Source organism: Lepisosteus platostomus, chromosome 2, assembly GCF_059453375.1.
Source record: "Lepisosteus platostomus isolate fLepPlt1 chromosome 2, fLepPlt1.hap1, whole genome shotgun sequence".
In the NCBI taxonomy this organism is placed as follows: Eukaryota; Metazoa; Chordata; class Actinopteri; order Semionotiformes; family Lepisosteidae; genus Lepisosteus; species Lepisosteus platostomus.
The window spans coordinates 80,748,624-80,759,186 of record NC_142612.1 but is presented as its reverse complement, the minus strand read 5'-3'; positions in this window follow the sequence as shown (position 1 = coordinate 80,759,186).

Here is a 10,563-nt window from a genome sequence, read left to right as displayed (position 1 = left end):
GGTGAATGGCAGGACCCGGATGACGGAAGTGTACCCAGAGATATTTATTTCCTCCAGTAGAGGGCAGTGTAACACTAACATTGACTACCAGTGAAACTTCATCCATCATCATAATCCTTCCAGCCATCAATTTTCTAACCACCTTATCCAATATGGGGTCTGAGGGGGGAGCCATAGCAAACCCCAACGAGCAACTTCCACAAGGTAGGATACACCCTGGATGGGACACCAGTCCATCACAGGGCAGACAGACGCAGACACACACACTCATGCGTTTCCCAGAGGACAATTAGCCTATCAGTATGTCTTTGGATTATGGGAGGAAAATGGAGGACCTGGAGTAAACTCATGTGTACACAGGGAGAACATACAAATACCACGTAGACAGCACCCCAGGAATTAAACCAATGCAGAGATGCTAACCACTGTGCCACCCTGCCTCCCAGTATAGTCCTTCCTCTCATCTAAAATCTGTTGACAAGGGTTGCCGTACGTTAGCAGAGTGCTGAGTGATTCCTGGGGTCCATGTGTACTGATCTTGTAATACATTATACCCACTTCTATATTTGTAAACAATTTTATCAAATAAAAAGTTAAGCCATGATCTTCCAATCAAAATCTGATTACATTAAAAACATCATTTAAACCCTTTTCACGTGCAGAAAACCTGAGCTATATTTAAAATTTGAAAAATTACATTGATTGGCTTAGAGGATACAATAAATTCATTATATATTGTATATACAGTGTAAAGCTTTAAAGTATTGACTAAAGTATTAGAGTATTGTGAGAAAGATATACTTGTTTAGTTTATATTTTAAACAGCATTGACTGCTATTTGTTTGGATAGGTGAACATCAATTACTTTTTCAGGGAAGAAGACATGCCTACTATAATTTAAAGTGCGGTTAATAAAAATATGTGTATTGAGCATTAAAAGACATGTTTTACTCTTTTATAGAATTCCTTAGAAAAAATAACTGTCTTCTGGGTAAAGGTTAAATATTTTTAGTGCCATTTCAATTAAGTGATCACTCATGACTGACATACACTAGAGAGATCTTGATCATTTAATTCTCATTAAATCACCTCATGAGTGAAAGAGTTGATTGGGCAGAGGTGATGAGGTGATTTAACCTGTGGAATGTAAAGCCTTGTGAAAATCATAAAAAAGTCAAACACAGAAAGAAACCAATGGTGAAAACATTCTTTTCACCAATGTTTCTTTCTTATCATGAGAACAACACCTTTGTGCCAACAGTGTGTTGGACTCTCCAACAGTGGAGCCACGTTATCTATGGCACTGAGTTAAAGAGCTCCAGCTGTGTTCCAGATGTGCAGAATGATACACTGATTGCTGTGTTCAATCAGCCAACGGGTGGGGAGGTCCAAGTGTGATGGTCTTGGCAGCAGTGTCTAATCTATACAGAACGTCATTTATAATGATTGATTACAGCCTTATCACATGGTACCTCATATATCAAGTGCTGGTATTTCACCTGTTGCACTTCCAGTGGGCTCATGGAGATACGGCGATTTTCTAATAACACACACCTGCTTAGGTAGCAATGCCGTTCTTGCAAGATGAGACTGTGACAATTATGTCCAGATGAAAAAATAATGGGATGGTGTTTAGCAACTAGGGCTCAGAGACCAGTTAAGACCCACATGCTTGTCAGCCTCCGTGAGAGGAATGAGACCAGGTCTCAGAAGACAGCAACTGCCGCCTGGTGCAAAGTACTGTAAATGCCACAGGTGTACAGCTTGTACTGCTTCGAATGACTGTGTCTTTTCACAGGAAAGACCTGTTGATCAAACACTGATCAAATAAATACATATTAATCATGTCATCATAAATCATACATATTAATCATGTCATCATAAATCATATATATTTATGTCTTGTCTGTTCAACAAAATGTCAGTTCACCTGCTACAGAAAAGATTTAGTCACTTTCATGGAAACATGCTGTGTTCAGGCATCAAGATGTGAATTTGCAGAAGTTTATGGTGGGCAACAACATCTGAAGTATGTACAGTACATTTGTGGCTGTATTTTCTGTTTTTCTGTAGACTGCTACACAGCCTGGTGGTGAAGGCAGATGTTGGTGATCTTGGGACTCAGGTTGCAGACTGGGTCTGTGTCAGAGTCAGTTTAGATTTTGCAGGTTCTCCCAGTGTTCATGTGGGTTTTCACCAGGTGTTCCAATTTCCTTGATCTAAAGACATTTTGTTTGGTTAAATTGGTGTCATTTAATTGTCTTCACGTTCAGGGTGTAGTCCCATCACCATATCTGGTGGTCGTCACCTGCATATCTGAGATATGTTCAGGATATCAGGAACAATGCTTGCAGATGCTTGATATTGACTTCTGACATAGTCATGCTGAAAAGAGTAGAAAAGAAACACAACGTTTTGGCTGTGGAGTCTTTTTGGGGTGTGGCCGAAACATTGTGGTTCTTTTTTTCTCTTTTCAGCATGGAATTAACATTTACTTGTTTCTTTGCAGCCTACACATGCAGACGCAGCTACAGTACCTACTTGAACTACTTCTGGTATAGTCTATAGATTCCACTAGGTGGTGCTGTTCTGCCAAACAATGACTTAGAAAACACTGTTTGGTTCCAACATTCAAGATGGGTAATTTAGCTATGATTACAGTGAGTACAGTTTTTATATTTCTTTTGTGTGTATGATCTCCTTATCAATTACAATTACATATGAAAAACAGCAATGTATTCTCCTGGTTGATGATATTAGTATTTTTTTCTGTTTTCAAGTGGCATTTCTAGTTACTTGTTTTAATCCCTAATTAACCTAGATCAGTGGTTCTCAGCTTCATTTTCTGGATGACCCACCAGTATTTGTAAATTAACTGGAAAAGTGCTGCTTTTTGACTCAGTAATTAAATATGATTCATAGCTAAATAAATATCCAAAGAACTCAAGAAGTGTTGATAGTGGTGAGGTTGTATGCGGTTCGTGTCTGTGCCTGTGAAGAAAATATACTGTTCACACAAATACATTGATGACACAGGTCTTGCCTTCGTGCATGCTGGGTTCTCACTGAGGAGTGATATACAGTTTTTCTTCCACAAAAACACTGCTACAAAGTGGTGAATATGATTTTCAAATTTAATCTTTTAAACAAACTTAAAGACAAACTATGACGTCACACCTCAGCATAACTCATGAACCACCACTGGGTTCCACCACACTGACTGAGGAGAGAATATCTGCAGATTTGCAGTAATACCATAGGTGATTACTCCAGTGAGTGAGTGGTTACACACACACTGTGGTGTAACTGGCAAACCCAGGGAAGGTGTTATATAGATCTTTTACCTTTTAAAACGTGGTTTGTGTGCATCTGTGCTCCTGTAAAGCAGTACTCCTCTCCAGTGAATTCAGTACATCTGCAACTACTGATATCGCCATCAGTTTGTAATACAGTCCAGAACTACTATAAGCAATGTTGATACTGTAAGTTGGGATTTTGTCCAAAATAAATGTACTAAATAAGTTCCAGTATTTCTACCAATACCACAAGAGTAAAAATGATCAATCATATTATGTTTCTGAGCCAATTACACATAACATTTTAAATAATGAGTAACTAAGAAATGAGCATGCTTGAAGGAAGGAAAGTTACACTCTAAAAATCTACAGCTTTGCATTGTAACTTCTATTATAGAATAAAAGTAAATTATACATTTGAAACATAACTATTGTTATATCTCCAGTAGCCACAGAAAAGAAACTGGGTTTAATTAGAAAGGAATAAATGTGACGCTGAAGAGCAGTTGTTCACATTTGCTTTACCTTGGCTCACAAAGCAATGTAGCTCTATAAAGGAATAACAGAGTCCTGCAAGTGGGCATTGTGCCAGAAAGCATTACTTGCACAAATGAAAATGGAATTCCACCTACTGTTTTATTGCTCTGGCCTTCGTGGTGGTAGGTAAAAGCATCTTTCTCCTGTGAAGTGCTTTAGAGACTGTGGATGCAAGCACATGGCAATGAACTCAGGTTCAATTCCTAACAAAACATATGAGTCCTTTCAGCACGTCAACACAAGGAGTATGTTTTTTTAAAGGAAACTTACATTGTGAGGATCAAGCCAATCACAAATCACCCTTGCAACAATATTCATATCCAGATTACTAAATATGTCACACATTTAAAGCTTTAACAAAGTTACTCCCAACCTCTACACTGGTTCCAGTCAAGACTGGAGATGTTTGAACAAAGAAGAAGAAGGTAATGTAAAAGATACTGTACTTAATCTGAAGGACATTTACTTGTGCCATGATTTTGATATGCTTGCAGAAATGTATGTTGTTTTCATGTGCAGTACATATTTTTAATATTGTTGGTATATACTGTAAGTATACCCTAAAACAAGACTTGGTGGAAGCATCTTTCATAGCAATTTCTGCTGTCAATATTACTGCATAGGTCCTATCAGTTATGCACAGTGAGATGGTGTACTTTTCCATTATTTCTAGAAAACGTGCTTCAGTTGGGACAGTAAGGACAGTAATATCGTCATCGTTAACATTCGCCATGAATTGGATTTACATCAGGGTTTGACTGGACCAAGGAAATTTGCTCTTTCCTTGTCATAGCCTTGGATTCAGGTTATTGATCCCTTGAAATGTAAATTTCTAACCCATTTAGAGATCCTTGGGTGTCGCAAGCAGGTTTTCTTCTTGTATTTGCCTGTTTATTGCACCATCCATTTTGCCTTGACTCCTGACAGGCCTCTGAGTGTCTGCTGATGAGAAACACCTCTGTGGCCTGATGCTGCCACCACATTTTCTGACAGTTGGGATGGTGCTGACCGCATGATATGTTGTGTTTTGCTTGTGTCAGGTGCATCACTCGCATGTCAGACACAGGACTCTTTCAAAGTCACTGTTGGCCTCACAGTGGCATCCCTCATCTGTTTCCTGCTTGCCTGTGAGCACAGTGGGGCGACTGCCTGGTGTGGATAGTGTCTTGGTGGCATACTTCACACCACACTTCATAGTGATAGACTCCACTGTACTCACAGGGGTAATTGACCTTCTCATGATCTGTGCCTCTTTAGTGCTTTGTCCCCAAATTAATTTGAATGTTCCTGAATTTTCAAGATGGATTTGTTATAATACGGTGTCTTGGAATTTACAGAGACAGACCCACCTTCTCTGAAAAAAAATGAATGATTTAATTGCACACAGGCAGACCATGACACTAAATAAGTGACCATTAAAACTATTCAAGTGGCTGCCATTGCAAGAATACTTCTGCAATTGAGATCTTTTACATTTTATAAAAATATATAATATATTTACATATTATCAGCATGTTGCCTTTAGCAGTTTGGAGTAGGTAGTGTACATTCTACATATAAAGTCCTGTGTGAAAGTACCACAACTCACACCAGTGCCAACTTTTCCAGAAGCCAGTGAGCCTACTGTACCAGCATATCTCTGGACTGTGGGAGAAAACCCACACAAACATGAGGAGAATATCCAAATTCCACTCAAACAGCACAGCAGGTCCAGCTCCGCTGTGCCACATTAGGTGAATGTAACAATACAAATTTCACTTGTGAGTATTAAGGAATGTTCTGCACTTTGCCTTTCAGTTCCTGCAGTAGCACCAAAACTCATTGCACTCAATGTGATACCAGAATTTCAGAGGGCAGCATGTCATAGCCTTATTGTTATCCACATGTAGCAGATTACTTCTTTATGCAGAGATAATCTTGTTCCTTTTACTTTCTTGGAAACAAATCATTACAACAGAACGGTCTTGTTTAGACTGGGCTGATTTTAGCCCTTCCCTGCCAAAGTCCTGACAATTGCTCTGTTTTGACAGTTGCGTGACATTTTCACTATTACCTATTACCTATCAGCCTGAAGTGTCTTTGACATCACTGGGTCTCTTGCATTTCAATTTCAGCGCAGCAGTATGCAAGAGAAATGTTAAATTGATAAAATAAAGCACCACATGTAAAGTTTAACAGAATAAAACTTGTGTCTCATGACACATAAAATGACAGCTACACCATCTGCAATGAGTTGCTAATTAAGTTGAAATGACAAAAATAGTGGTATTTCTGAGATAGAATATAGATGACAAGAAGAAAAAACATAAGAAAGGTATTGAATGAGAAGAAGCTATCTGGCCCACCTGGCTCTTTGAGTTGCTAGTACCTAATTCATTTGAGAATCTCATCTAGATTCTTCTTGAAGGAAGCCAAGATTTGAACTTTAAAACTTGGCCGAGATGTTCCAAGCTTCTATAAATCTTTGTGCAGATAAAACACAAACTGCTGTTTCCTGTCTTCAATACACTTCCACTTAAGATCAGCCACATCCTGGATGGTTCAAGCCATCTTAGTTGAGGCTGATGTTTGACTGCATGAGTGTGCCATTGTGGTCTTTTCTGTTTCTCCCCATGTGAACTTTAATTTCCTCTTTGAACACAATCCAACATTTGATTCATAAGTGGAGAAGTGGAGAATTACAATCTTCACTGAATTTGGAAAAGCATGGGCTTATTTTCGCTTGTTCAGTGATTTGCAGCCTCCATATCTTGTGATCTAGATTCTAGCAGACATTTGTGCAGGTCCTGGTATTTTAACATACATTGCAACAATATGTCTGATCCCTTCAATCAATGTTACACAGCTCCCTCAAAGATGGGCCAGACTCTACTGGCACATCGGGTTTCCTCAATAGGTGTGCTTTTCGGCACTAGAAATATCAAAGGTCAATCGATCAATCTTTTTTTTTGGCATAGCATCTTCTCAATTAACCAGCTGTTGAAAATATTGCACAGCAGCAGCAGGCCACATGGATCCATGGCGACAGGTCTCGTGTCTTCTTTATTTAAGTTTGGCCTGATTTAACTTTTTAACTAATTTTTTAGTTTAGTATCATGCTCTTCACTCTTGTTTGTTAATAAAGATAAATAAAGAAAACATTTTTATTTTTCACAAAGCTTCTGAGGAAAAATATGATGGAAATTTCACAGTCTACGTTATAATCAATTAGGTAATTCCTGGCCACTCTTTTGGATCAGTGTTGCCTGATACTTGGGGAATAACTTTTTAACCCATTTCTGACACGTGGGATTTATGGTATCTATAGCACTTTCAATTTTTTAGGATTTCATACATATACCATCAGCAAATTTATTCTGATTTTGACATTATTTCAATGGATTAAGAAGGGTTTTTCAGTTTTCTTCTTCTTTATCCTATAAGGTAATAAGCATTCAAAGAGCTCAATTAGATTGACATCATTCAAATGTTATAATTTGAAGGTTTTCCTTTTCAGAATTAGACCAACAGCAGATGCACAAGTAGTAAAGCAAAGAAGATAGGGAAATTCAAATTAAGCAACAAATAATTTTGAATATATATGTATATTAGAGAATTCTGAGAATTCCATTAAGCTTGTAAAATAGAAATGATTTAGGTTAATTTTGTAAAAACAGGGGTCACAGCATTTACAACAGAGGTACAGAAATATAGAGAGATACAAAAAAATTCAAGAGAGCAGAATTTGTAAAAACGCTGACTCTGTCTGCTACAGCCCTGCCTTGGCTAAATCCAGTTGAGAGATATGAAGACTTTCTAATTTGCTTTTCCCCTATTTTAATAATAGCTGTGCATAAGTAATTTATGAAAGGCCAACCAGGCAGTGGGCAACAGAAAATTAAACTCATTTTATCTGAAAGCAGGTGGATTTCTATATATCATTAGCATGCATAGAATTTGCACAATGTTATTTCTCGTACTGATGGAATGTAACCAAATAATATATGAGTTTTTTGCTTATGCACGAGTGAAATTTTTAGATAAAAGTGCCAGCCTATTGCAATTTTCTGCAAACGGAAACTAATTCTGGGAAGCTTCTTATTATGGGAAAGACTCATTTGGTTTGCATTAAAGACTGACATAAGTGACATTAGGATTTTTCAAACAGATTTGATGAGATGCACTGTATTCTGTAATATCATTAGTGTGTCCCCGGTTAAACAGAAATAAAAAGTAACCAGTTAAAGATTTCCTGTCTGCTATTAAAGAACTATCATAAGGTAATTAATTTCTTCAACATATTAAGTTGCACATTTTTTCAGTTCACACAAAATCACATGTTCCAAATGCAAATCAAATGATGTGTAAACAGTCTGTACTATTTGGCTGGGCAACAAGATTTCTGGGATTTAAAAATATAGCTGATTAAATTGTCTTAGCTGGATCTTAATCATGTTAGATTAAAAGATTTAAAATGTTTAATCATCATAATTAAGATGGAAATTGACATTAATTCACTAATGAATAATGAAAGAATGAAGTGATGTGAATCAAAGTCACATTGCCTAATTTCATTGGTCTCTTCATGATAAAATTCCTATTTCCCTTTTATTCTTTATACAGTAAGGACTCAGTATCCAGTTAAAAAAGCATAATGCTTACTCCGAACAGTTCCACAGTTCTGAGTATGCCTTATGGTTTTTAATTGCATGAGGTTATGTTGCATATGGTGAGATCTACAACAATATTAACAATATTGCATGTACTAACACTTATTTTCTCTTAAACAATCTTTGCACTCAAATTACATAGCAAGAATACTGATTATCTCTTCTTTGTGATAAAGTCTGCAGGTCACTGAAAGACAACCTCCTGGATATACTATGTATTATATCACCCTTTGTTAAACACATACACATGCTGGATATATCATTTGTTTTATTATGTGTTTAAGAGGATTTGCTGTGGACACTTATAATGTTATTGTTTTTAAGTCAAAATGTTTTTTTTTCTGTCTATGCATTAACAGTATATAAAAATCACTAGTTTTCTTAACACAATAAAATAATATTTAAATATTTTACAATACTGTCTTCTGTTAATTCCTGTGAACTGTCATGTTAATCTCAGACAAAATTTCTGCTTCAACAACCATAATAATTAATAATAATTTCATACACTATATAGCGCTTTTCTGGACACTCCACTCAGAGCGCTTTACAGGTAATGGGGATCCCCTCCACCACCACCAGTGTGCAGCCCCACCTGGATGATGCGACAGCAGTACATTTCCCACACACCAGCTAGCAGGATGGAGAGCAGAGTAATGAAGCCAGTTCAGAGATGAGGATTATTAGGAGGCCATGCTTGGTAAAGGCCAATGGGAAATTTGGCCAGGACACCAGAGTTAACACCCTTGAGATGAGAAACATCCTGAGAATTTTAAATTCACAGTTGTGTGTCAGCCAAAAACAAAATAATACTGTTTTTATACTGAAGAGTAGAATGTACATACTTAATTTTTCTTTACAAAATAAAAACATGTTTTGGGATTGGGTTGATAGGGTTTAGGTTGATAAATAGTACACCAATTTTCAAATGAAAAAAATGTCACATATTAATTCAAAGGTAAATTTAGAATTCACAGCAGATTGTTTTATAAAAAATATTAACAAATTCAATTCAGCTGATAAATGCTTCATTTAACATATTCTATATCTCTATACTATATATATGATACTCACACATGTATAATGTATGTATATTATATATGTATGTAGAGAAATTCCTGTTCCTTAAAGGATGTTCTCATTCTCCTTGTTAAATGTGCAACTTTTGCTCGGTCATGAGGGTGTAAGACTTTCTTTAATGGAGGGAAATATTAATATAAAATGCATTTGAACCTCAGCCCTAAGTAGATTATAAACATTTATTATAGAGTGTTATCATAATATTCAGTGCAGCATATTGCAAACTTCTGTCACCCAGTTTTAGCCGTGCTGGTGAAGATCATAGTTAATTCTGCTGATTTATGGTAATGCTGTAGCAATATCACCGACAGCATCAGAAATACTAACAAGCTTAGTATAAGCTTTGGCTGAAATGTTATGAGGTTTGAATTTCTGGAACGACTATGAACTGCAGTGCAAAATCCAGGTTCAGCAAAAATAAAATGATTCCTCTGCTTAAAAATTAGTACTACTGCATATATTTTTGCAAGGAAAGACGGTCTGGCAGTTGTTGAAAATGCATTGCATATAAAATTCTGGGGAATCAACAATTTCCCATATACAAGTAATCAGTCAATATTTATAAAGCCCAGCAAACAGCATTATGTATTAAAAGGTTTATAAAATTGGTTCCAGCTAAACCTGAAATAATTGGTTGCTTATTTTTAATCTAGGTGTTGCATATATCCCCAAATTTAAATTTAAATTTCAGGGGGCCAAAAAAAGACAGACACCTTTGATGTGAAGATACTTTAAGCTGGCACATCAGTTTGTTCTTTCTGAGTGAGTCAGCATATTTACTTGATCCCATAAGCATACAACAGGGCAGAGACAATGGTTAATATGATGTTCCTCTTAGCTACTGTATTACATCAAGTCTGTTTTTATTAAAGTAGTCTGTTCTGGAAAATAAAGGAAACACTGTATGTGGATCAAACACCTTAATTCTGAGCAAAAACAATTATATTCTCCTTGGTGCTGAATATGGTTAAACACTAAAATGTTGTAAAAGAAAAGGACTG